This window comes from Triturus cristatus, chromosome 9 (assembly GCF_964204655.1).
Source record: "Triturus cristatus chromosome 9, aTriCri1.1, whole genome shotgun sequence".
Classification (NCBI taxonomy): Eukaryota; Metazoa; Chordata; class Amphibia; order Caudata; family Salamandridae; genus Triturus; species Triturus cristatus.
The window spans coordinates 340,446,156-340,472,891 of NC_140592.1; the positions used below are offsets into that span (position 1 = coordinate 340,446,156).

The 26,736-nt window shown below is 41.9% G+C and overlaps 1 pseudogene; it reads right to left on the minus strand.

The window, feature by feature from the left end:
• Positions 1-626: 626 nt before the first annotated feature.
• LOC146797883 (uncharacterized) lies at positions 627-14,069 on the minus strand (annotated as a pseudogene).
• Positions 14,070-26,736: the final 12,667 nt, after the last annotated feature.

The following is a 26,736-nucleotide window of genomic DNA, read 5'->3' on the forward strand; positions in this document are numbered from 1 at the left end:
TACTGCAAAGCACCTGAAATGGATATGCACTAACCTACTTCACTAGTAAGCTGAACGTACTGTAAAACATATGTGTAACCATATTAAACAATAAACAAGTCTTTCAGAGGCCATACTTTATTAAAGTTCTATGGACATATGCAAACGCAAACACACAGTTAAATACCAAAAAAGGATTACTAGATGTGACAGATTGCTACTTGCATTATAAAATCAGCAATATACTATTAAAGTCCATATGCACATATAGTCCAGACCCAAGTGCAATATCTGCCCAACTGGAGAAAACAAAAAATAAGAAAGTCCAGACAGATCATTCACATTGTTGAGGTAAGAGTACCAAAGGCTGACAGTACCATGTTCCTTACACTAACCTGTATAGGGGTTCTGTGCATTTATAATCTGAGACCAAATTAATACACATGCTAACGTTTTATTTTGTGCTTCCATGTAAATATTTGTAGTCCCATGTCACAGTTCTTGCCTTTTGTTTTTCAGATGGAGAATATCTAAGACATGCTTCTTCTTGAGTCCTGTTCATCTGAAACATTACTACCAAAGACAGGGTTCTATACAGTGATAAATCAGGGTGGAATTTGGTTTTATTCTTTGTTATTCTTGAGAACACTCTTTTTTTGTCAGCATTGATGTGTGGCAACGTAAAGAGAAGTTTGGCTACTTTCAAAGATGTAAGAACTTGCTTCTCTGAGTGCCAACCATATTAAATTATGTTTCAAGGTAATTCCAAATTACATCCATCCTGTAAGACACAACCTCACCACTTCCACAGTCTATTTTAATAATAGCAGCTCTTTCTTTTGCATTTCTAAATATGTCCTCAAAATCGGTGACTTGGTATTGTGCAAATTTATGTTCTAAACAAACTAGGACATGCTCCGTAAACTTGAGGTAGGTAACAAACAGTTCCACCAAGAACTGCACATTTTCAAAACCAAGTTTTTGCTTCTCAAAAAAGTTGAAGACCCTTACATGCTTGAGCACTTTGTCATGAACTGGAAGGACTTTCAAAGCATACTGCACTCCATTCTTGTGAAAGCTCCAAACTGCTTCATAGAAAGCTTTCTGCCTTTCTGGATCGATTTCCCCACTTTCCAAAATGTTTTTATACTTTCCATGCAGAATGATGCACACATACAGACTTGAATCTGGGATCTCGCATTCTTCAGATGTAAGAGCATATGGGTTCCTCTTGAATGACTGTATGACATCAACATGCAACACTGTACTCAAGAGCACAACAATAAATTCAATCATGGCATCATGCAAGCGGTGAATGACCGGGTCTTCTTTTTGCAGCAAAAGATTAAAATCAACAAAAGCAGGTAACATACCATGAAAAAATAGACAGTAGAACTCAGTCATAGGATTCTTAAAGCTCTGAAAAAGTCTCCTTAACATTGCCTTGCTAGTTCTGTCTGTATCTGTTGTTGACAGGAAGTACACACGCAGTGCCACCCTAAAGAATCAATTCCTAGCCACCTCAAAGAAATTAATTTCAACATATGGGGGTAATCAGAATCAACAAATTGACAGAATTTAGCATAAACATTCTCATGTTTTCAAGAATAGTCAAACCAGAAGAAGACATCTACAAGTAATTCTATTTTTTCAAATTCTTTATAACTGGAGCAGAAAGCTAGAGAAGCATGAGATGCTGTATTGTGTGCCAAGTGGCATGGACAAGCCATCAAATAGACATTAGGATTCAGGGACAATACTCTAGTTTTGATGGAGTTATGCCTTCTCGCGTACAGAGGCACTATCTACACTAAAGCTAATTTTCCCATGGAATAGAATATTTTTTCCATAACTTTAAATACCACAGTGAATATACACTCAGCTTTACTTACTTGCTTAAACACATGGTAAGAAATTTGCAGCATACCAAACCCTGTTTCAAATCAAAAATATATGTACGGTTGTCATATTTATTTTTTCAATGCCTTGATCATTGCTACCATTAATGCACAGACTAGAGGCTGAGACTGTCATATCAGCCACTAAGTCAGTCGGCAACTCTGGTGCAACTGCATCATTTACTACACAGGTTACTTTTATTTTAGCTCAAGCATAAACCTGTTGGATTTTAGAGTATGGTAAAAATGTCTATATGAGGCTGCCCAAATGATCCACAGCAGTGAAGGGCACACCACTCTGCCAAAAATCCTGGGAGTTTTATTTCTGCCTCCCTGCAAGAAAGTCTTCCCTTGAATATTTCTTTGTCAGGTAGTCTGAAATGGGCTTCATGTATAAGCCTTACCAGTCATATGGTGTTTTTACCAAACTCTGCTAGATGCCCACAAGAGACATTCTTCTCACAAATAAAGCATCGGAAGGCATATGGATCAGTCTTAACAGGAACAATGATCTCTAGAGTTAAAAAAAAATTCCAAAATTATGATGGTCTCCTATGAGCTTTAGCTTATGAAGATTTCAAATTAAAGCAGTGGGCCATACAGTGGCTGTCCACAAGTACCTACAGACCACTCCTAATACAAGCTGCTGTAATACAAGACAAAAATTAGATGCTATGCATTATGAATTTGTTTCAGGGCTGGATCAGATACAATGTTCAGTGAAAGACTCCAAGCAATGAATTGAGCATACCGTGTCCTCCATCCCACATCACAGTGTTTGTAAGCTCCCCCACATGATTGACTCAAACGTGAACTGTACACAGAGAGAAACAGAAATGCCCAGGAACACACAATGTGGTCAAGTTTGGAGCCCTAATTAAAAGGTTTGTCTCCTGAATCCCCAATGTACATAGTAAAACAATTACCATATCTCTTCCTATATAGTGTGGAAAACAGACACCTGTAAAAACTGTTGATGATGTGCAGTCACTTTTAAAAAACATACCTCTAAACAAAACTGATGACATAAAATCTTGGTGGCAGCATAGGGAAAAATGAACATACAACGGAATGGATATACTAGCCAGCGGCAGTTCCTTCATTTGGGCGGAGTAGCATCGCCCCCCTGCTGCAAGAGTACCATTTTATTTTTCACTGCTGCTCTCAGCTCGAATCAAGAGTCTGGGTGAGGCTGGGCCATTGCTGCTGATTTGCAGCAGGGGAGGAGTGGTGCCCACTCCTGTTTAAAGTGCGCCTGTCACTTTGGCCGGCTATCTTGAGACGCCCAACCTGACATGCATACTTTAAGCCTGTCCAACCATGGTGTCTTAGACAGCTGGGTGTAGAGAAGGCAAAGGTCCCCAGTGCCGAAAGCAGTGTCGAGTCAGGCTACTCCAGACAATCCTGGTGCTTCTCTCATGCTGCTTAACATTATCAGCAGCATGAGAGCAGCGTCTAGAGTGACAGAAGAGAGCTGGCTGAGGCTCCGGGACTTGCTCTGGGACTGCAGAAGAGGAGAACACTGAGTACTCGCGGGGAAGTAAAGATTTTTTAATATTACTTTTTTGACCCTTTGACAGGCACGGTGAGAAATTCACATAGCCTTCAGCCTCAACTTCAAAGATCTCAATAATAGCCCGTTATAAATAAAACACTGTTAACGAGCCATGATAGAGAGCTTTGGCATCGAGACTAAAGGCATTTATCACAGTTCCTGTTACTGGGTTAAAATATTCACTTTGCTCCGGCGCCTCTCCCCAGTATCACTGCCCGCCAATTATACTTTTGTCAACACACTTTAAGCATATAACCTGATTGAACTACCTTTGTATTGCTCTGTTTGCATCCCGGGCAGGCCCAATTTACTTCTATTGTATTCTGCCCCTAATTTCTTCTAATTAGGATTCCTTTGGCTAGCACCTGCCTTTCCCTTTTTGGAACTCACAGTTGAAGTTCAGGGCTCACTGTCATAAGTCTCAGACTTTATTCCATCATAACAGGGAAGGGAAAGAAACTAAAATGCATCCAACAATCTACATGTTTGACAAACAGGGATAAAGCATGCTTTACCCAATCCGTGATAGTCATAGCGAAGCTGCAGTCCAGCAAGTGTTACCTTTTATCTGATAGGGCTTAGTATATCTTTCACTGTTTACCAGTATCTGCCACTGAAACTATCCCTCATTTCTTAGAAGTCAGATTTGTTTCCATTGAAACCACTGATCTGTTTCACCCTATGGAAATAATAATTAATAGTGCCCATTTGCCAATACCAATGAATCTGTACCTGTGGTACACTGCCAAACCCCAAAATTAAAAAGGTTTAGGACTCGCAGCTTGTCTGGTAAGTCGTTGACTCTGTTTGAATATGCAGTTTGTGGTGACTGGTCCTGTTCAGTGTTTTCTTACAAAGCCTCCTGGGGTCACTTGTGGTTCTAGAATGGTGGATGACGAATATCTAAAAAAAAACACACACAATTGAATTTACTTGTCCATAAATAATTAAGGTTTTACACATACTTATAGGGTTTATGGTCAAACTCATTGTAGCATATTATAAGTAAGAATACATTACATCAATGCAAACTAACATTTCAATGTATTTTCAGCAAACGGCATTCAACCATGAGATTATTCAAGACATGGAAGAAAGTGTCAAAATCACTGGCTGTAGAAAGAAGCTGTAAAGGTTGAAGTCTGAGCTATAGTGTTAAACTTGTGCATGGTCCCTAGCCACTTTCCCTTCCCTTCTCAGGTCCTTCTATGCCTCGGCTGGGCAAAATTGGTGAAAGGCAGAGAGAGAAAGAGACCAGGTAGTATAACACACCGAGGGATGGAACACCACAATGTAGTGATTCAACTAGTCAGTATCCTCATTACTTTGCACACAATGTGCTTAAGAAAGTCTCTGCAAGATTTCCTGTTTTATTAAAGCGCTGATCATAGGGAAGGCATGCTCACCATCAGAGATACCTTTGCCTAGTACTGCTTTTCTTTAGTCAACAACATGCTGCATTCTGGAGCTTGTAGTTTAATTCATCTTATACTAACAAGTATTATCGAATGGTAAAAAAAGCAGCCGAGCTCAGGAGTGCCATGAAGGTACTCCAAATATTAAAACATCACCAACAGAGAGCAAAATGTATTAATTATGCAGGCACTATCATCCTCCAAGTAAGCAATTCTGAATTAAAATCTACTGTACTTTTATCCAAAAGCACTTGTATAAAACTTTTATTGTTTCAACACAAAAGTCTGGAGAAGTTTAAAAACGATAATTTATAGGTTGTAATGGAACAGTAGTTTGTAACAATAACCACAGCCTCAGGACATAGTCACTTCATACCGGCAGCTGTTTAGTTTAACTTACTTGCAAGTTAAATAGCCTAGGGACAGAGACAACAGCGATGATCATGTATGTAGGGGACAGCTCATTGTGTCACTGACTGTTGCAGGTTAAGCACAGCCTAGGACAGAGAAGCAACAACATATGCAATGTGGTCAGTTTATGATGCTCATAATGTCCCATGGTAAGGCTGCAGCAGGTTAAAGAGATCTTGGAGACAGCAAGGTGAACACATCAGTCTCACTTGTGTACCATAGCCTGACACCTTATGTCGTCACGTTGGCTCTTTGGAAGAGCAAACTAATATCCTGTGGAGTGGGACAGCCTAAGGAGCTGCCGGGTATTTTTAGGCCAATCATGAAGTTAGTAAACTTCGCATTTTCCCTTTTAAACTTAAAACACAAATACAGGCAGTCACTTCAGACTAGTTTAGAGAACTCCACACTACAATCATGAAACACAACATTGGCATATTAAAAAAAATCTGATTTACAACACTTCACTCAAAGACCAGCTCCTGCCTCTCATCTCAAAACATGAACAAATGGTGAGGGTGGTCGCTTCACAATGGTAGCAACCCAAATGAGGTGATTGTCTTTGATGGATTTGTGAACCTTTATGGTGGTGACAATAATTATTCTCTTTGAGAGGTAATGTAAGGGTGTGTTACCACCCAAGCTCTGGGAAAGACTTCTTTTAACAGACACCTTATTCAACAGGTTTGCACTAATAACAGTATGATCACGTACTACTAAAGTATTTTTTCAACGCACTTGTTTTATGTTAAATACAATGTTTGAATCAAAAAAGGGAGAGGGGGGGAGCAGGAGCTGGTTGTGGTCCAATGTCCGTGCTCCACCAATAACAGTTAAATCAATGAGGACATTGTTCCATGTTGGCGGTGAAACAAAATTAATGATCACCTGCTCAACAAAAAAGCGAAGGAGAGAGAAAAAGTGTAGAGGGGGAGGGGAGGTAGAGGGGAGGTGAAAAGAGGCAGAGAGAACTATCCCCAGTGTCAAGGATCCAATCCCGAAGGGGAGGACTCAATGTAGCCTCTTGTTGGCCCTCACACACCCCGAAGGATGTCTTGCTTCATCATTGGGCTTGTTGTTGCTCCTCGTCGGGCCGGCGCTGCAATGCCCGACGGGCCTTCAGTCTCAGGGCGGGACCTGATAGCCCTATATTTACATACAAGTCGCTTTTCCCCTTGAGCCAAACAAGGTTCAGTTCCTTTTCTCTCTGGTTACACAGGCATGATCTGGCGTGATTGTGATGTACTCTGAAACCTCATTTGAATCCCCCTCAACAGGTGCCAACTCCAATAGTCTTCTCTTTCTGCCTTGCATATATACTCCTTCAAAAGACCCACTGCTAGCACAACCTTACATCTTACGTGATTTTACACCTGGCTGTTGTGACCACGACAGCTGTTTGCAGTACCATGGGCAGATGATGGCATTGCTGTATCCAAACAGTGTACAATTGCCAGGTCACGTCATTTGGCTATATTAACACCTTTTATCACAACTTAGAAATTAGATTTGAAATCCAACTTCTTTTCTCAATGTTTTAGAGGACCACAAATGACATAAATTACATGATTTCTGCAAATAGCACAGTGACAGACATATTATTTTCTCTTAATGGTTGCTCCGCCTGCAACTTACCAATTCTCTGCTGGCTCTGCTCGGGCTGACTCTATAGCTGCTGGACTCATTGGCTGCCTACAACTGCTGCACATGCTCCCTAGTCTGCAAGTGTTGGTGCTCTGCTGCTCAGTGCTGCTGGTGACAGTCTGGAGTCCGAGTTGGTCTGGAGACCTCAAAGGTATCTGCGACCGCTTCGGGAGGCAGCAGCTTCTCAGCTCAAGCAGTATAATCATGCTTTCTGTGTAGTCAGTGTGTTGATAGTCTGTGAGTCATTGCTTTAGCATGGACTGTGCCACAGCAGCTTTCAAAGGTAGTGCAGCACATGAAACTGTGAACAGACACAAGAAGTCACCCCCCTCCACACGTGGATGCCTGTCCAGGGCAGCATGTGTGACATGACTTAAGTTGTTGTTTTTGCGGTGGGTGGACCACACCCACCAGCAGCAATGCCTTCCTGGGTGCCGGCACGATCCTGATGCCTGCGAGTCAGTAGCGCCAACACTCTGTCTAGGCTCTGGCTACATAAGGCAGTCACCTGCCATTGAGGCTGGGGGCCATGTGGACCAGAGGCACCAGGCCCCCTCACTGTCTGCCTGCCCTTAAGACTGGTCCCACAAGTAAAATGATACCCTTTGCTTATTGAATATGCAACGCACCTCTTCAAGTGAAGGGTGCTCCAGACTGATGCAGCAGAAAACCTCCATGTCATAAATTCCAAATCTGCTGCAGATATATCAATCACCCTCTCTGCAACCTGCCACACACACCTGAAACCGTATTTCCATCCATCAAAATCACTGAGCAAAATGATAAAGTGATAGTTCAAATGCTTGAATTAACCTAGGTCTGAGGTAACAAAGCTTGACAGTCTTCTACTTCATTGTGTGTTAGGACAGTGCTGCATCAGAGACAGAGACCAACAATATAATATGTGTAATTGTAAGGTGTACATTCACCCTGGTACTGGATAACAGATGTTGATTGTTACCTAACTCATTGGTACTCATTGATTTGACCTTGGAAGGATGAAAGTCTAAGTGCACCAACCAGGGTTCCCATTTCTGAACATGACGGCAAACTAATATGTCTGCCGTAGATGCATTAATCTATTGATTCTATAGACCCAGCATATGAAAATCAATTTATACCCACCTCAAACGTGGTAGATTGAACTTCCCCCTCATCTCTTTTTTCATGTCCTCAATGTCGAGTAATCTTCTCGGTCCAGATCATTACATACACTGTTTCCAGTCCTGGACTTTTGTGCGACAGTCTCATGCACTCTGGGTGTTGTAGTCTTGTTTTTTTAAATTTATTTTTTATTGGCATTTTGTGGCATTACAAGCGACTACACAAATGAAGATAGTCAGTGACATTAGAAGACCCTAAAACATGTCAATTAAAAAGAGGAAAGAAGGGGTATAGCTTAGAGAAATGCAGAGCATTAAAGCTATATGCAACTGTATTATCCTTTATACATTGGGCTGCGATTCCATCATCCACATCTCTTCAAGCAGACAGTACATGTTGCATTTCACAATATTTGCCAGCACATTAAGGGGCAATTTTCCAACAACACTGTTTAAAGGTACAAGGAGCCATGTCTTAAGAGCTGGTTTCTCTATATTACGTGGAGAGGGGTGGCAAATTGCATTGTTTTACAGCGACACAGTGGGGTGGGTTGGTGGTGTTATTGAACCTGTAGTGTCTCTGGATCTTAAGTAAGCAAGTAGGGGTTTCCAAATATCTCTAGGATGGGACCTTGGCAGCATCATGTCTCAGAAATGTGACAATTGGTCTGAGCAATGAGCAGTATCTTGAGGCCAGTACTTTACTCTCCACGTCAGCCATCTACCCCAGTTCATAGGCACTCTGGGCTTGGCCAGCAGATAGAGCATGGCCGTAAGCTTGCGATTTTCTGTTGGGACATCCTTAACGTAGCCCAGTAAGCCTATTAGTGGTGTGCACTGAATGTGTTTTTGTCAGTTATTGACTGACTAGTTAGGAAAACCTCCTTCCAGAACGCCGGCACTCTGGACAGTCCCATGCCAAATGGAGGAATGTTACTTGTGGATCAGCGCATCTACGGCAATTGGGGTCGCTAGTCAGCCCCAATTTGTGTAATTGCAGTGGGGTGCTGTATATCCGGTGTAGGGATTTAAAATGTATCAGCCAGAGCCTATAGTTAGGCGATAGCAGTTCCATCTGTCCATAAAAAAATGACCAGTGGGCATCTGTCAGTTCAGGGCCTTTGTTAGTGTCCCACAACCTTCTTACCCGAGGGGGCTGCACCGGAGTGCTTCTCTGAATCACTGAATATAACTGCGTTATCAGTTTGAGAGGTGATATTCTGGTGAGGATTGTTCTAGTGCTGGAACTGTCGGAGGTTGTGTGTGGAAGGTGAGGTTCATTGTGCGGCACGTGGCTCTAATCTGATAGTATAAAAAGAGGTCTAGTGCAGTAGAAGAGTGCGCAGTGCCGGTGGGCATTGCTTGTAGGAATATTTCATCAGGGTAGAGGTCTAAAAAAGTGTAGATTTTAAAGTGACCAGCCCTCTGCTTGGCCCCTTTGTCCTGAATTGGCGGCATCATGGGGTTGTTGTGCAACGAGATCGATGTAGCGTGCAGCTGCGCTAGCCCAGCCCTTTTCCTTATGACTTCTCATGCCCTCCTGACGCATTCTACAGTGTTGATTTCAGCTCTAGGTCTTTTTCTACTGCAACATGGGGCTGGAAGGGACTATGGTGGACCCAGAAGTGTAAAAATTGTGCTTGTGGACAGAAAGCGTACAATGTACGCCTATCCCTCCCTGTGCGAGGGGTAATGTGAGAAGTTCCCAGGATGTATGGGGCTGCCCACCCACTCATGCCAAAGTAATCAGGTTGGACCCAAGGCATGGCAAGAAAGAACTTGTGAGTGGTAAGGCAAGGTTCTGGAACAGATATAGGAATTTAGGTTTTGGCTATAGCAATGCTACCAGCCAGAGAGAGATGTAACTTGGACCCTATGTGAATTCTATCTTCTAGCCATTCAATTGCACAGTCAAAGTTTGCAGCCCTTAATTCCTGCGTATCTTGTCTTAGCCATATACATAAGTATCTCACTGGGCTTGTGGCCCATTTAAAAGGGTATTCGGTGATAAATGTACTTGTGTGCTCCGTGAGCGGAAAGCCATTATAATCAATGGGGTAACCCAACAAAGTCACTGGACCTGGGTGTCAATTGATACAAAAAACAGTGGTCTTAGACCAATCTTTTGACAAAATAATTTCTTTAACATTCGTTAATCAAACTACTAATTGGAGCATCCTACACAGGTAAGCCCACCTTACTATGAATAAGGTGTTAGGAAACATATAATGTGCACCAACCAAAAATTTCATAAAAAACATGTATTTATTTTCATTCAATATAAAGTAGGATTTGAGTGTAGGTAGGGGGTTTGCTCCTGATAGGAACGTGCAAGGGATGTGCTCAAGTGTAAGGAATTAGAGGAAGGGAATTCCAAAAGGTCAAGGGTATAGCATTTCCAATGTTTTAAATAAGACTGATAACAAAATAAACAGTCATTTTAAACCTGACCAACCACAACATAGAAAGGAAAACAAAGAGGGGAGTAGAGAGGTACCACTCAGCGAGTGGTGGAGGTGGATACTTCCTCCCGGTCAATAGTACATAAACAAAGGGATCCACCCACGAGTACAAGAGATCACTCGATTACTCAATGTGTATCCCACGGTCGTGGAGAATACACATTATTTGTTTAAATACCCCTCACACACCAAAAGGGCCCTTGGTGTCATGCTTCATCATAGGGGTCTTCCTGCCCCTCTACGGGACAGGGCGTGCTACGACCTACGAATACGCGGGAGCACTGTTGTTAATGAGACAGCTATGTGTGATGCGGGGGTGTGAGAGGAAGGGTCAGGAGTGAATAAAGAGTGAGTTAAAAAATACCTGGCTCTCAGGTCTAGGAAAATTTATTCTGCCGGTCGAGCTGGTATTATTAAAAGGTGGGGTGAGGAGGGTATAAGCCTCAATGAGCTATAACTCCCAGTGGTGTCGACATGTTTCGAAGCTTCCCCAAGCTTCTTCGTCAGGACCTTAAGGATCCCTTCCTGTCACTAACTGTGTTGTGTTTATAAAAAAGATGAAAAAATTAAATGATATGTAAAAGGAAGTAAATAACCTCCACGGAATAAATGCCTTAATAGGTCTTACATAGTCCTATTAACCTAGAGGAAATAAAAGGCGAATTAATTAAGTAGGAAGTAACTCAATCCATTCCGTGAGTATGGTGATCTGTAAAAAAAGTGAAGGGTGCTGGTCTCTTTAACGCTATCGATAACGTTATCACGTGATCTGTGGTGAAGTCACTGTGTGATAAATGGACATACAACATAAAACATAACACACGCACACAACAGAAAGCACACACTCTATTTGAAAAAAATAGTTCAATGTATATCCATGTCACAGTAAAGATCCCCACAAAGGTATGGACATACTTGCTAGCAGAAGATAAGTAACCTCATGAGCTCGTAAACCGAGTGGTGGGCGTGCCAAATAGGCCACCTGCATGAAGAGAGGAACCAAAGAGGACAAAGTTGGCCAATGATTAAAAATATTAGCGTTGTCAAAACGAATTATCAATTTCCACTGAAACCGCCGTACTTACGACTCCAGGGATCAGTGTCCCGCCAGATCAACCACCCCGGTCGGCTCCGTCGATGGAACTGAATCGGAGGGTGCTATGTTTAAATAGCTGCATCAATTAGGGAAAAAGCGCGAAAAAAGTGAATGCCCAATGCGCGCTGATTCTGCACGTAAGGACCCGGAAACGGAAGTGGACCGTCCGGGTCATTCCTACTGATTGACTGGGCCATGACTGAAGATGGAAGGACCCAAGGAGATGGACCGGGGTGTCCAAATACAATGCCTGACTCATAAATAGGCAAAAAAACTTATTTTGCAAAAGAGCTGAAACAGAGTAAATGCCATAGTTATTTACCCGTCTAGGCTCCCACAGGGAAAGTCGAGGAGGTTGTTTGTAGTTTACTGGGACTAGTGATCAAAATGGTCCCCCAGACGACCCATATCGAGCCTGGAATTATAGGAGATGGACCTTAGGGACATAGGTGTCCAAACTAAGTGCCCGCATGAATTCTATATCAATGCACATAAAGGGTCGAAAGATTGGCAGTTTAAGTGACCAAAGGGATTTTGAGAGAGCGTAATAATAGAGGGCAAGAGGAGTATAAACTTGCACTCAGTCTATGTGTATGGAGGGAGTGGTATAACCTCACATGGAAAAGAAAGGGTTCACAATAGTGATAGATTACATAGCCCCATATCATTAGTGACGATCTGACAGAGTGGCAAAAAAGCACAGTTATATGGATTGATTCCCAGAATAAATAGATGGAATCCACATTCATAACATTAGGAGGGAGGAACACTCCCACTGGAGACGGAGAGGTATCTGATAGTTACAGCTGTGAAATTATCGCCCCAGATACACAGGAGCTCCAGTGAGGTGTTAGAGCTCCAGAAAGTGAGCCATTCAATCAGCAATGGGAATTATTAAAGATGGAACTGGTTCCATGGTATATCGTCATTTAATCCATGGATGTGAGTACCCAAACGAAAAATCCAACGTTGTTCTTTTTCCAGAAGGCCATGCTCGCTGCCCATCTGTTCAATCACTGTCCATAGTAGATCATTAACGCCATGTCCACTAGAGATATAGTGGGTGGACATTTTGGTAGTACTGCGCCCACACCTGACATTGCTCCGGTGTTCTCCAATGCGTGTCTTGATGGGTCTCGTGGTCATACCCACATATTCAAGACCGCACGGGCAGGTGATTAAGTAAACAACGTTTTTACTATTGCAATTGGTAAAATTCCTCTGGTCCCATTTCTCGCCATTGCGGAATTGAATATGTCTGCTTTTCTTAGTGAGTGGGCAAGTATTACAATTGCCACAGGGATGATGACCCTGTACTGGAGGTAGCAGACCCTCAATTCTTGGCTGGGATGTATTCTTGGGTCTGGTGTGGACAAGCATGTCCTTAAGGTTGCGACCCCTCTTGTGTGCAAACATGGGTTTCGTGATGTGCAAGCCACAACTGTTGAGCAGACGCCAGTGTTTATTCACTATCTTAGTGATCCTGTTGGAGTGTGTGTTAAAGGTGGTCACACAGATGGGCCTTTCATCAGTCTGAGTGACCACTTTGTCTTCCAAGAGTGCTTCTCTATTATTGTTTCGCCTTTTATTTCCTCTAGGTTAATAGGACTATGTAAGACCTATTAAGGCATTTATTCCGTGGAGGTTATTTACTTCCTTTTACATATCATTTAATTTTTTCATCTTTTTTATAAACACAACACAGTTAGTGACAGGAAGGGATCCTTAAGGTCCTGACGAAGAAGCTTGGGGAAGCTTCGAAACATGTCGACACCACTGGGAGTTATAGCTCATTGAGGCTTATACCCTCCTCACCCCACCTTTTAATAATACCAGCTCGACCGGCAGAATAAATTTTCCTAGACCTGAGAGCCAGGTATTTTTTAACTCACTCTTTATTCACTCCTGACCCTTCCTCTCACACCCCCGCATCACACATAGCTGTCTCATTAACAACAGTGCTCCCGCGTATTCGTAGGTCGTAGCACGCCCTGTCCCGTAGAGGGGCAGGAAGACCCCTATGATGAAGCATGACACCAAGGGCCCTTTTGGTGTGTGAGGGGTATTTAAACAAATAATGTGTATTCTCCACGACCGTGGGATACACATTGAGTAATCGAGTGATCTCTTGTACTCGTGGGTCAACCACAACATAGATCGTATAAATTTAATACATATGGTGAAGAGTTTAATCTCCTATGTAAAAAAGGGGGGGGGGAGGGCCAAAAAATTGATGGTCCAGGTTCAAGAAGGGGGGATGGCGTCGATGTTTCGATCCGACTTAACGGCGTAAGAGGGAAATTTCAACCTCAGGCACGCGGATCGTCCTCATGACGGGAGACTGGATAAAGGACAACCCTACAAAATGAATAATGGCAATATTTACTGAAGGGCCTCAAAGGTGTTTATTTATAACGACCATACCAAACCTACCCACCTCAATAACCTGTAGAGAAGGATCTAGCCCGATGAGGCCACCTGAAACAAGGGCAAACGTCAACGCCATCCCCCCTTCTTGAACCTGGACCATCAATTTTTCGGCCCTCTCCCCCCCCTTTTTTACATAGGAGATTAAACTCTTCACTATATGTATTAAATATATATGATCTATGTTGTGGTTGGCCAGGTTTACGATGACTGTTTATTTTGTTATCAGTCTTATTTAAAACATTGTAAATGCCATACCCTTGACCTTTTGGAATTCCCTTCCTCTAATTCCTTACACTTGAACACATCCCTTGCACGTTCCTATCAGGAGCAACCCCCTACCTACCCTCAAATCCTTCTTTATAGTAAATGAAAATAAATACATGTTTTTCATGAAATTTTTGCTTGGTGCACATTATATGTTTCCTAATACCTTTTTCATAGTAAGGTGGGTTTACCTGTGTAGGATGTTCAAATTTGTAGATTGATTAGCGACTGTTAAAGAAATTATTTTGTCAATAGATTGGTCTAGGACCACTGAGCCCGATTCACAGAACTAACTTAAGACAAAATCCTAAACTTACTACCATTTTGGTATTCACAGAAGGCACTTACTCATTTTGGTATTCACAGAAGGCACTTACTTATTTTGGTATTCACAGAAGGCACTTACTCATTTCGGTATTCACAGAAGTTAGGAGTCCTAACTTTAGGACTCCTAAATGCCTTCTGTGAATACAGAAAGTGCTAAAGTTAGGATCCTTCTCAGTTTAGGAGTAGTAGAGTTAGGACTCAGTAGTAGTAATTTTATTTGTTAATTAATTAAAATCATTACAATCATGTGCACACACACAAAAATAAAATAAAAACACCTTTGAAAAGAACCACTACTTGTAAATTAATAATTAACAATTTTTCAACCAAACGTTAAAATCTTTACATAAAACAGTAATTAAAAAGCTTAATAATCAGTAGAGTGCATTATACTTCCAATAATTACCATTTAAAATGCAACAAAATAAAACAACATATATTAGCAGCAGTTATTGTAATTTGCAATTATTTCACTATTATCATTTCATGTTTAATGAAAAAAAATAAAAATAAAATAAAAAGCATTATGCTTACAATAATACCTTTAACTAACCGCAAAAAATATTTTAGCAACATCTTTCTAAAGTAACATATATTAGCAGCAGATATTACAATTGAGATCCTTTTACTATTATACATTTATAAACTACTATTAAGTGCATTGTGCTTACTAAGGAGCTTTATGTTAGCAGCAGATAATATTTTAACTACATCTAATTAGAGTAACATGTTTTAACGTCAGATATTTTAGCAGTAACACAGTTGATATAAATGACCTGTGAGCGACAATAACTTCTAATAGTAACACGTTTCATAATTTCAATAAGTAGACATTAAGAGATCATACCAACTAAAAAAAAAAGAATGTTATCTCTAATAATTGTCTACAAACTCCTAAATTATATTAAGTTGCTGGTACTCTATAGTCGTGTAATATTATTCTTCAAGCAGCTATTTTTTGTAATTTCTTTTCCACAATAGTGATGAACTTAATAAAGAGATGAACAAATTTAATATCATCACCACTTAAACAGGCAATAATTGCATTCCTACATGTTCTAACTCCCGATTCGTTAAAAATCGGTTTAAGGATAGACTTTCGAGCATCTCTTAGCCCTGGGCATATTGTTACAATATGCATTAAGGTTTCTTCAGTTAACCCACAGAGCCTGCAGACATTAGATGACCATTTACTTTCCCATTTTGGTATTCCATCCTTTGTTGGATATCTACCCAACCTTAAATGAATACATTTGTTCTTAATCAAAGGTCTCAAATGGTATGACAAATAAAGTTGGGGGGACAACCTACCAAAAGAGTTAGCTATAGTCCAAAAATGAGTTTTTTTTCTTAGGTCATCCTTGTCCACTATAGTGCTAAGCAAAGCAGCCATTTGATTCATTTCTTTCTTAAATACAGTTTTACTCCTCATTTCGTCTTCTAATTTTAAGCATTTATAATTGCTTAAACAATCATTTAAATATGACTGCCAACTTCTCGAGTATTCACCTTCTGAAATTTCGAGCCAACACAACTTCGCTAAAGATCCTTCCTCTGATCGGACTAATGATAATAAAGACTTCAAAAATACAGATTGGCGTGTCAATAATTGGTTTTTCAAACCAAATTCTAATCTTATATTGGCACGACTAATATATTTAGGTATCTTAAAAACAGATTTGTATGTCCTAATTTCTATATCATCAAGCAATTTTGCGTCTTTGCCCCTAAAGATGATGGAACAATAATCTAAAGATGGAATCAATTTAGCTCTCATCACCCTCATTAAATGTTCATAATTAGGACAGACCAATTTGTCTCTCAATTTTCTAAAAGCAAAAGCGAGGGATAAACCCCTGGCTTCAAGTTTATTAAAATGCTGCCTAAATATCAGTCCGTCATCAAAAATAATAACCAAGTATTTATATGTTTTAACATTTTCAATCACCAGGCCGTTAATATTCCATTCTTTTATTCTCGGTTTACCCTTTCCCATAGTCATTATTTTTGTCTTTTTTATATTAATAGTTAGTCCATTTTGTATGACATAGGAGTTAAAGGAATCAATTAACCTTTTTAGGCCTATAGCGGTTTGGCTCATGAAGATGGTATCATCAGCATATTGCAAATATTTAATTTCATTACCGTATATCGAGGGTGAATACGAATTAATAGTATTAAAATGGGCTGGGAGATCGGCCATAAAAAGATTAAAAAGGCAAGGAGCCAAAACACAACCTTGTTTTAGTCCTGCGTTAGTAGTCAAACGACGAGTCGTATGTTTACCATCGCCAATCTTAATCTGAACCCAGGTGTCGGAATAAAGTAATGTAATCATTTTTAATAAAGTTTCCGATATTCCCCAGTTCCTTAACTTCGACCAAAGAATGTTTCGCGGGACAGAATCAAACGCAGCTTTTAAGTCAATGAAGCACACATACAGTGTTTGCTTCCTCATTTTAGCTTTTTCACCTAATAATGTTAATAAAATCAGATTTGTATGAGTTGATTCACCCTTTCTAAACCCAGTTTGAAAGTTGGGAATCAACTTCTCCTTTAAAGCCCATACCTCTAAATCATCCAACAGACAACTAGCAAAAATTTTTGCATCTACATCTGTAAGTGTAATTAATCGATAATTAGCCGGATTATCCTGGGGGCCACATTTATAGATTGGTTGTATGATACTTCCGTGCCATGATAACGGAATAAGGCCTGATTTAAGTACATCATTAAACAGGAGCATTAATAGCTCCGGCCAATTCCTTAATTTAGCTTTAAATATGGCATTCGGAATACCATTTGGTCCTGGTGCTCCATTGGATTTAATCTTATTTATCGCTTTTTTAACTTTATCAAGCGACCAAGGTTCGATTTCTACACTATACTGATGATGATTAGGACTCTCCTGTCTAATTCCATTTTTTATTTTAGACCTATAGGTAGGACTATTACTAATACACTTATCATGCAATTGGCCTTGAGTATCCACTTTTGAATTAAAAAAATTCACCCAATTTATTTCATCTACATTAGCACTACTGCTTCTATTATTTCCATTTTCAAGGATATTGATTATGCTCCAGAATAACCGCAGATCTTTTGATTTACAAGCATAATGCATCTTAGCCCATATTGATTCATAATGCACTTGCTTTGCTCTCCAAATTTCCTTCTTGTAGCCCTGTTTTAATTCTCTAATTTTAAGTGATATCTCAAAAAACGATACATTGCTTTTATTTCTGTACAGCAATCTAATTGCTTTATTGAGTCTTCTTTTTTGTTGTAATAGGTGGAACGAATACCACCCTGGTTTCTTAGGGTTCAATGGAGTAGTAGAGTTAGGACTCCTGACTTTAGGACTCCTAAACTGAGAAAAATCCTAACTTTAAGACTTTCGGTATTCACAGAAGGCATTGAGGAGTCCTAAAGTTAGGACCCCTAATTACTGTGAATACCGAAATGAGTAAGTGCGTTTTGTGAATACCAAAATGAGTAAGTGCCTTATGTGAATACCAAAATGGTAGTAAGTTTAGGATTTTGTCTTAAGTTAGTTCTGTGAATCGGGCCCATTGTTTTTTGCACCGTGAGGGGAAAGAGCGTGGACTTCGCCCAATTAAAATTTATACCCGAAAGTCCTCCAAAGTGGATCACCTCCTGTATTTTGGAACCAGGTTTTCTGGCGGATCGCATATGTACAGCGTGATATCGTCTGCGTATAAGGAAATTATCAGCCCTCTTGAAGAGAAGCCAATACCCCGCTGCATGTGTTGTTGCCTGAGCCTAGCAGCTAGAGGTGCCATTGCTAAGGCGAATAGTAATGGCGAAAGGGGGCATCCCTGCCGTGTTCCTCGAGTGATCAGTATAGGCTTAGAGATCAGCCCATTCAGGTGGGCACGTGCTGTGGGAAGTGTGTATAGCAACTGTATATAGCGAATAAAAGTAGAGCTGAGTCCCAGCCGTTGGAGTAATGGGAAGAGATAGTCCCACGTTATGGATTTAAACGCCTTAGTGGCGTCAAGCAAGGCAGCCACTGCTTGCACATGCGGTTCAAGGTGGCGCATAACCGCGAATAGCATGGCAAATTATGTGAGGTTGAGCAGCCTGGGATGAAACCAGCCTGGTCTGGCCATATCATATTAGGGAGCAGGGGTAGCATGTGGTTTGCCAGGATTTTTACCAGTATTTTGTTGTCCACATTAATTAGTGATAGTGGCCTATACAAGTCCCATCTGTTGGTAGGCTTGTCGGGCTTAAGAAGTGAGATGATTATAACCTCTCTGAGCGTGGGGGCAAGGATACTCTCTTTAAGAGAGACCTCAAACATGGCCAGCTGATGGGGTGCTAGGAGAATGGCATATTCCTTTTAAAAGGAAGTAGCAAAGCCGCCAAGTCCAGGTGCCTTGTCGCTCGGGAGGGAGCTAATGGTTTGCACGATCTCTTCCACCATGATGGGCATGTCAAGGAACTCTATGCACATTATCTAGCCAAAGTAATTGAAAGTTGTCGAGGTATGCAGTTAGCTCAGTCCTGTCTTGGGTCGAGGTGGAAGTGTAAAGCTTAGCATAAAAAGTGGACATCATGTCTAGAATTCCTGCAGACGTGTCCTGGACACAGTCATCATCGTCTAGTAATTCAAGTACATATGTGGGGGGTGCTTGGGCGTCTAAGGAGGCCTGTTAATGGGTTCCCTGGTCTGTCCCTTCTCCAAAGCAGTGGGCCTGGGCATCTCTGCTCAAATATCTCACTTCTTGATTAGCCTCAGCTGTGTATTCCGATATTTTCTCCTTGATAGTTGCCAGCGTGCTCAGATCGTTAGACTGGTGGTAGTCTGATTCTAAGTCGTGTATGGTGCCTTCAAGTTTAGCCAATTTTGTGCGTATCACCCTGTTTGGAAATACATGCGCCACGTAGTACCACCTTGAATGTCTCCCAAAGCAGTGATGAAAATTTCACCATGCCCTTGTTCTGTTTGAAGTAAGCAATAATGTACGTGCATATTTCCTCCCAAAACACCGCGTCAAGCATCGCCCCTGAGGGAAGGTGCCATGAGAATGCACTAGGGGAAGGTTTGAGGAATTGATATCTCCAAAAGAATGGGGGCATGGTCCGATAGTGTACAAGGAAGGTGTGTAGCCTTAATGTCCCACCGCTTTATCTCCTGAGATATAAGTCAATAGTCTATTCTTGACCACATGTTGTAGTGAGAGGAGACACAGGTACCCTCTCGCTGCTCGCCCCGGAACCATCTCCACATGTCAAGTAGGTGATTGTCCTGCATGATAGTGTTGAGTACCAATGCTGCACCGGGGTGTGGGTGGCAGGACAGACCAGATCTATCATAACTTTCATCCAGGACTACATTGAAGTCCCCTCCCCACAGCATCGACCCATGTGCCCTCCCTGCCACCAGTCACCACAGTTCGGCAAAGAAACCCAGGTCATCCGTGTTCGGCCCGTATACTGCCACTAGGGCTAAAGGGTGTTTAGACAGTGTTCGGATCGCAATGACATAACGCCCCTCTTAGTCTACAGTGACTTCCTTGGAGCACCACAGTAGCCCTTTACGGAACAATATGGCTACTCCCCTAGCATAATTAGACTATAACGTGGTGAATGCCTCATCATACCACCTGTCTTTCAATCATGGAGCGGTGCGTGTTGTGAGGTGTAGTTCTTGTAGAAAACAGATATCTCTTTGGTGGTGCACCACATATGCATGTACGAGGCAGGATTTAGAATAGTCATTGAGACCCCTGATTATCCAGGGAAGACATTTTATAGACATGTTGAACTTGTGCTTTATGCATAATGTTGTGCTGTTGTGATCGTATAATACACAAGGTTTGACAGATCACTCATGTGGTGAAGCGTTGCTAAATGCTACAAATAAATTCAAAGACAGAAAAACAGGAAAATGCAATGGGGAGAACCCCTACCACCCACCCTCCTCCTGCTCCAACCCCTGAACATGGTTGAGCTTCAGAGCATAGCTGCCAAGGTTTCAGATTGCTTATGAGTGACATTTTCATAATTTCAGTGTAATTATGAGTGACATTCAACGACTGTGAGTGACACTTTCTCGCGAGCAAAATTAAACATGACGACAGGCTTTAAGCATCAGGTTATGCTTTGTTTGACCATGGTGCCAGAAGTCAGACTGTCAAGCCCTATCTCCCTGTGCTCCAATTGTTCTCTTTCCCTCACCGCCAGTCAGAGGTAGCAGATATGAGCACAGGGGCATGCACAGAACTGATTATAGGCAGAGTATACCACCCCAAAGCAAGCTTTTCTGGTCTCTGGCCCTGCAGTGTTAGATCGCCAAAACTTTTAAATCTAAACACGTTCATGTATGTATCAAGCAGGTAAAAGGTTAAAACGGTGGACACAGGCTTTACGGAGTGATTGTGAGGATGGCATGACACAGTTGTTTGCATTATTCATTGTAAATGTTGCATAAACATCACAGGTGTTTCAACATCCACTCTAGAGCATCACATTGCATATCGGCGAGTCATTACTTGAAAAAACTTTGTTGCATGTACATAACTGTTTTATTCTATTAACTGTGAAAGTGCCATAACTCAAGAATTGAAATGTTACACATAGGAACACAGTACACAAGGAGTATCGCACATAAGCAACCTAAAACATGGCAATTAACTCTAGTTTTAAATCTGTAATAGGCACAGTCCTATGTTCACCTCTCCCTAGTACCTTCGGTTGTAGCTAAAGCTCCTCAACAACACACTTAGGGGCATATCAACAAGGGCTTTATCTCTGCTTTTTTGGCTTTAAAAGCCAAAAAAGGAGAGATAAAACTAGCGCCCTATCAACAACAGGGTGCTAACATGCAAATTCGCATGTTAGCACCCTTTTACTCTACGCTTCCCGCAAAGGGGGCGTTCCAGAGTAAAATAATAGGAGAAATGTCGCTAAGCGACATTTCTCCTATTATCAAGAATGTCGCTAACCCTGTTAGAGACAAAAAAAGCAGCGCTAACCGCGGTTAACGCTGCTTTTTTACGTCTGGTATTTTTCTGACTTAGCCGTGATATCCTATGGAAGGAGGATATCATGGCTAAGTTTGCCTGTCCCTATCAACAAGGTAACGTGAGATTATCGCTGGGTTTCCAGCGATAATCTCACGTTAGCCTGTTAGCGTGAGGATTTTTATCGCTATTGAGATAAGCGTTGCTAATAGCACGCTATCTCAGCGATAAAAATTCACGCTAGCCGGCGATAATTATCCTAGCGCTAAGTGCGCTTAGAGATAATTATCGCCGGTTGTTGTTGATATGCCCCCTTGTTAGCTGCCCCAAAATTAAGTGACACAGTCAACTGACTCGTGGACACCGCCGCAGACACACAGACAGACAGACACTGGGCAAGCCTCACTTCCTTCATTTTGTGGTATATTTCTTCTTGTACAAATTTCTGGCATTTACTGTGTGTGTTTAATATTTTCATTTTCGCATTAATGCATTACATGATTTATTTATTGTGATTATCTTGGTAAAAGAACCTAACAAATTCTATCCATGTATTATAAAAAGTGATATTAACAAATGAAATAAAAAAATATATATATTAAAAAAAAAGGGAAAATATATTTGTTATATTTACTGTTCTTTGTTTCTTTATTTTTGTATCCTTTTTTATGGTGACTTTATGTGTTTGTATGCCACATTACTTTAATCCAATTTGAGTGGCATTCTCTGTGTATTTAAATGTATGATACACTGTACATCTTTCAATTATAGGGGTAGAGTTTATTCTGTTGTTGCTTGGTTCCAAGCCTCAGGCAGTCAATGTGAGCTGGCAGCCAAGCCACTGTAGTTTATTAAAACGAGTCTCTTCAACCCTAATAAAACTTATGATTATCCCAAAAGCGTTTTTGCGCTACCTGCACAGCAAACAGCAGCACAGATAAGGTGGCTACATTTAAAATTAAGAGAGTCAACACAGCTGACTCGTGGACAAGTAGCTGAGCGCTAGGCAGCTGAGGCACATAGGTCACTCACAGCAAGCAGCATTCATTTAACATTACTCCTCGACTCAGACACCCAAAAATAATCATACCCTGGTCTGCCGCCTCCCCCTTACCTCGAACGCACAGATCACACCACAGCAGGGCTGTCACAGAGAGCTATCCAATGCTGCTCTGCTGCGAGACGCCGCTGGTAGGCTCCTGTCACTACTGTGTGTGAACTTCTGCTAGAGGGCACTGGCAGGCAGGTGATCATGACCGCGCTACAGCTGTTAATTTAAAACCAATACCATTGCCAACCAAATAGCGAGATTATACACACTTCAGGGGGCACTGGGACACTTACTTTGCGAGGCTCACTGCAGCAATTCGATAAAGGGCCGCGTCGTGGTCACAACAACAACTCCTGCTGCAAGCGCGCTGTGGCCTTCCGTCCTGCATTGGCCTGCACACTCATCTCAGACACTGTGACCTCTCAGCGGCAGCTGGAGCACAGTGGCGTGCCGGGCTCCCCCTGCCCGCTGGCCTTGGTCCGCGCCGGGGGTTGGGACCGTACAGGTCCATCAGTCGTGTTGCAGGGCTATTCATTTTAAAGGTATTGCCGTGTGCCCCGCCCTCCTTCCAATAGAATTGTGGCCTCCGCACTTAAAGCAACTGATATACTGGACTCAGCACACTTTCTTCTGGATGGCATTGATGACTCCTCATGCCGCATGATTCTGTCTCAGCCTGGACCTGAGCATACACACACACTGTTTTACAGGCGCAGCCGGTGGTATCGAGTCCGGTTGCAGAATATCGCGTGCGCGCACTGCCGCGGTGACTTGTTTTCCATATTGCCCTCGGCAGGGCAGCAGTGTGTGCCAGCGGGTTCGCGAGCCTTCGACTGGGTCCATCGCTAGGAACTACGCGGTGCTGTCTTTGCCCCAGCAGCACGGCCTTAGAGCAGCCAGAAGCTCATGTAAACATTGAGAAATGCCACTTGCGGCCGCTAAAGTCGCGTTCAATGTCCCGGTTGCCATTGGGCAAGCAATGAATCCGACGTCCTGACGTCAGTGAACGCTAATGCTGCACGCTTGTCCACTTGTTTTTTTTATTTTTCCAAAATAATGTAATCTAGGCATGAGCCTTGGGAAACTAGACTGGGGAGGGCATGAATTCCCTTCCTCACCACCTGAGTTATGAATACAGACACAACCACTTTTTGAGTCCTAGCTTCTGAGTTCCTTTTTTTTTTTTAATTGAGAATTTACTGGTGTCATGCATAGATTTATACAAATACATAGTCTTATCAGTCCTATAGATCATGAAGAATGCACAAAGTAAGATAAGCCATAGCACATACCTATGATACAAAACCAGGTTGAATATAAACAAAAGCAGTGGAATTACATCATTCATGATCAGGAAATAAAAGCTGCGAGGATTATGTACTTGAGCTTCTCCAGCTAGCGATTGGTGCCCATATATTTCTGCCCATTTCCCTTACTTTATTGTTTTTTAATTCGTATAAACAAGATTCAATATTGTGTATCCCAAGCAGCCTTGCCATCCACATTTGGAAGGTGGGGGGGGGGAGGATCTTTCCATCCTGCAGAGATAAGGATACGCAACACAGCAGCAGAAATAAAGACCAAAGCTTCCGCAGTGCTGCACAGTTCAACTTTCCTATCTACACCTAATAACAACAGTGTAGGGGATAGAACAATTCTACATTTTAACAGCCCCGCCAAAACATTTGAAATTTTCCTTAGTGTCGTGGATAACTTATCGCACTGGTAAAAACATGTGAATTAAATCCGCAGGGCCAGTCTGACACCTAGGGCACTTATCATTCTCCACCACTCCCCACGCATACAACTTCGCCGGAGTAAAATATAAGTTGAACAACGTTTTGTAATGCTGAGCCCGAAGGTTAGATGAGCGCAGTAGTTTCTTATTTAATGTAAGAGCTAAATCTAAATCCACATCGGGATCGCCTAATTTAGCTGCCAATGCGGATTCTGTTTTCTCCAAGTCTTCTTGCGTACCCGCGATTAGGTGATTATAAATGTATTTTATTTTATTTCCCCCATTCCCTAAGTAGTCCAACAAGGGGAAGCAAGTTGATGCCGAGATTCTCGGTCTAATAGCCATCAGCGTTTGGACTAACTGACCATACAAAAGCCAGTGGTTAGACGGAATCCCATATTTAAGCTGAATCACTTCAAACCCAATAACCGCCCCCCCCCCTCCAGTATATCCCCTTATAGTCCTGATTCCTTGTTCATTCCAGAGCGGGCAGTTCATGTCCATACCCAAGTAGGGGAAAAGGTTAGAGTTCCATAAAAGAAGATGCACATTAAACTTGGGAATCTCCAGCTGCTTTTGAATAGCTTTCCACGTCCCCCAAACCCCGCCCATGATCTTAAACCTAACCTTCTTATAATATCTACGATCTACCTCCCTCAGAAGTAACCCTACGGCCTTCTTCCCCAATAAGAGCTCGAAAATAGTTGGGGGATCCCAACTGTCTCCTTGGGCCACTGTTAGACTAGCGTCCTGTTGAAAAAGTATTGACATATGAGCCAGAAGGCATGAGAGATGATATAAACGAAGGTTTGGAAGGGCCATGCCCCCTCTTTCATACGGGAGAGACATGAGCTTCATAAAACGCCTGGTTTTCCCAAATTGCCAAATAAACCTGTTAAAAATTGCTTCCAGATTTTAAAAATTTTTTTCCTCCAACAAAAGGGGGATGGCACGAAACAGATAAAGGACCTTCGGAAAGATTGACATTTTAAGGACGTTTACCCTCCCTACCAGAGAGAGATGTAAAACGTCGAGTCTTTTTAATTCTGCTTCAATCGATCCCATAAGGGGGCAATAATTTTCAGTATTGATCTTATCCACCGCTGCATTGATCCTTACCCCTAAATAAACTGCTGAGTCCACATATCTGCTATCTGACTTGATAATATTCTTGGTACAAATAATCTGGGTCTTCCCCTCATTTAGCAGATATCCAGACCTACTACCAAAGTCCTTTGCCAACTCTACGAGTGCAGACATCGCCTGCTGTGGATCGGTCGTAAGAATCACCAAATCATCAGCATACGCTAACAGTTTATTAATATACCCATTAACTTTCACTGGGCTAATCCTTGGACAGTCCATAATTCTATGAATTAGGGGATCTATATATAACGAGAAGAGTATCGGGGAACAGGGGCAGATCTTTATACATGGCTCTAAGAGCTTTAATAACCTTGGGGCTGAATCCCCTCCCTACAAGGAAACCCCAGAGATATTCCCAGACTACGCGGTCAAACGCTTTCTCTGCATCGGGGAGAATCATGGCCATCTCTCCCCCCCCTAGCGGCATGGGCATCAAACAAAGCAATAGCTCGACGAGTATGATCCGTAGTGCCCCGCCCGGGCACAAACCCATGCTGCCAAGGGGAGACAAGACCGCCAATGACCCTCCCCAGCCTTTTGGCCCAGATTTTTTAATATAATTTAGTGTCCGCGTTAATAAGTGATATAGGCCTATAAGAGCCTGGGTTCTCCTTGGGTTTGCCCTTCTTGTGAAAGATGATTATATTGGTCTCTTTCCACGAGTCTGGAATATCGCCTGTACACAGAATACCATTAAAAAGATCTAGCATAATAGGAACAATCTCGGATTCAATACTTTTGTGAGCTTCTAAGGGGATTCCGTCAGGACCTGCAGCCTTCCCAGCAGCAAGTTCGCATAAGGCATCCTTGATCTCACTTCCAGTGAAGTCTCTGTCTAGCTCTTCTCTAAGTAATTCATCGAGGACTTGGCCACCATTACCATTCTCCCCCATTTGTTGATCTTGCTGATCAACTTGATGAATCTCGTGATCATACAATTTTTGATAGAAATTTTTTAAAACTTTTAGAATATCTTTAGACTCCGAATAATTCTTGCCATCCTCTTGTATACTCGTAATAATATTCCTCGTTCTATCCTGTCTAATACGAAGTGCCAGAACCCTACCTGCTTGCTCCCCTGTCTCATACCGCTTAGCCCTTGAGGCCTGATAATCACCTACCGCCTTCTGTGTGGCTAATTTTTGTAGATCGGCTTTAATAATCGCAAGACTTCTTAGACTCTCCAACCCATCCATACCACTACCAATATCCCTAATATGGAACT